This window comes from Nematolebias whitei, chromosome 9 (genome assembly GCF_014905685.2).
Source record: "Nematolebias whitei isolate Nwh7 chromosome 9, NemWhi1, whole genome shotgun sequence".
NCBI lineage: Eukaryota > Metazoa > Chordata > Actinopteri > Cyprinodontiformes > Rivulidae > Nematolebias > Nematolebias whitei.
In genome coordinates, this window is record NC_056506.1 from 15,173,194 (window position 1) to 15,175,569 (window position 2,376).

The 2,376-nt window shown below is 39.3% G+C and overlaps 1 protein-coding gene across 1 annotated transcript in view; it reads right to left on the reverse strand.

Annotated features, from left to right (window-relative positions):
- st3gal3b (ST3 beta-galactoside alpha-2,3-sialyltransferase 3b) overlaps positions 1-2,376 on the reverse strand; it is a 111,352-nt gene that overhangs the window by 4,616 nt on the left and 104,360 nt on the right. The window lies entirely within an intron of this gene.

Below are 2,376 nucleotides of genomic sequence, written 5' to 3' on the forward strand. Positions count from 1 at the left end.
GGCTATCAATGCCGTGTTTCTTCTTCAGGTGAACAAACAAATTTGTTGTTTCCTGAGTATTTGAACTCTCACTGGCACCTGTTGCACACGACATGAGTTCTGTGTGTTGGGCCGTCCTTCTGTCAGAATCAAAATGTATCCAAAGTGTTGATTTAAATCCAGCAGAGAGGGAATTTCATTATCTGTGTTTTCTGCCTCGTCTGCCATGTTGCTGAGGCGGCCGCAGAGCACAGCCGCGCACGGAAATGGTGACACAGACGTGCCGTGGGAATTTCAAAATAAAAGCGTATTTTAAAGATGATGATATTAATCGATGTTTTAGTTTTGCCACGATATAATTGAATCATTAATCATTTAATCGATATATCGATGTAAATTGATGTATTGTTACACCCCTAGACAAGAGCATTTCATGAAACGTTATAGAAAGTACAGTTATATTGAACTGAATTGTCTACCTGCAAGACAATAATCTACATAAACCACAAAACCTCAATTACAATCCATTAAAGAAAGCCAAAGAAAAAGGTAATGAAAAACAAAACTTCTTCTCTATATGCCAGAAATATAACGTAGAAAACAGTCTATAAGAAAATGCTAATATCTAACTATATCCTAAAAGTTTAAAAGAGCAAAGTGTTTAATGTATGGATCTTAGTGTCCATGTTTGAGACTGCATGCTCCTTAACAAAGATGTTTCTGATTGTCTCCTGTAGTTAAATGTACAGGCGCTGAGAAAAACAAAACAAGCAGTACGCCCAGGTCTATGGTGGCTGTGGGATTTGAACAGTGAATGTTTGTAGTTTTTGAGATGAGTGTTTTTATGGACTGGAATTGAACATTGAATGCAAGTAAACCTTCAACTTTGTCTAAAAACAAAGGTAGTTTTTTGTTTTTTAATTGTCTGAGGGTGCACAGTGACGGATCCTGGAGAGCGGAGGGAGACTTTTTATCCACCACCAGGTGCAGTGGTGGGGTCAGGGGGTCACACCAATCATTTGAAGAAACTATACTTTACAGCAATATAAAAACTAGAAAGTATAGTTTCCTAAAATGTATGTACATGCATACATGTGGTGGCCATCTTGATGTTGGCACATCACTTGTTTTTCAAGCTATCATGCTCACAGGACAGACAGGATGGAGGTTATTTCTAATCCCCCCCCCCCCCCCCCTTTGATCCGTGACGGGGGACAACAAACACCTGTCCATTACTGTCCATCTTCAGTTTTAGGCTGTGGGTGAAAATGTATTACAACGGAATCCAAGAATCAAATTCATAAATATTTGATCCCAAACAACACAGTTGCTTGATGTAGCTCTAAAAAGTCTAATGTGTCATTTAATAAACATTTGTGAAGTTAGTACGGCTCTTCTGTAGGAAGTGTGTTTCCTTCCAGAGGACAAACGTCTCTGTTCCCAAAGAAGAATAAAAATCTAAGTGGATGTCTTTACAGCTGTGTGGTTTCAGAGGAAAACCACTGACTGGCTGCAGTTTGGCTTTTTAGTTTCAAACAGGCCAAAAGCATTTCCATTAATTAGCCACGTGTAGCCGACTAAAACAATGCTGATGAAGATGATGAAAATAAACGCCAAAGATTCACTAGGAGTTTAGACAAAGGTAATCATCACGTTGAGCTCATGGTTTACACTCGTCAGTGACATCTCTAATTTCACTGCGTTTCAGTGTAAGCACCAGGAGGACGACATGACTGATGGAGACAAGAGAGCTATGTCAGGACTGTGATCAAACACCTCACAATGCTGTGGCCACTGGTGAAAGACCAGCACTGCTTCACTGCGGCTGATTAGCCTATTCTGTATCCTTCATCCCCCACCCCTTTTGGGTGGCATTTTATTTTGTTTGTAACACGAGAAGATTGGGTCGCATGGTTTTCATTAAAAAGAACCTTTATTCCCTTCTGTTTGCATCTCAAACATGTGTAATGGCTGTTCATAAAATTAATTCAATTCAACCTTTATTTAGACAGGTTAATCCCATTGAGCCTCGAGGACTCATTTACAAGAGAGACCTGATTTCAACAAAGAATGATGACAACAATGGACAACAGCGACAACAATAAACAATTATAAAAAGTCATACTGCGTTTTTTTTTTTTACAAATAGGATGGCTAAAAGAAAAAGGTAACAAAAAAAAACAAAAAAACAGCTAGATTCTAAGGCGAATGTAGAAAACTAAAAACAGGAACATGTCTGCATTGGTCTCTGCCGTCCAACAGATTCTTAAAGCCACTTAGAGAGGTCAAGGTTGAGAGCTTCAAATCTTTTTGTAAGATGTTCCAGGAAACAGGAGCGGAGTAGGAGAAGGCCCTTTTGCCTAGTTCAGTCCTCACTGAGGGAACACTGCAGGTAAT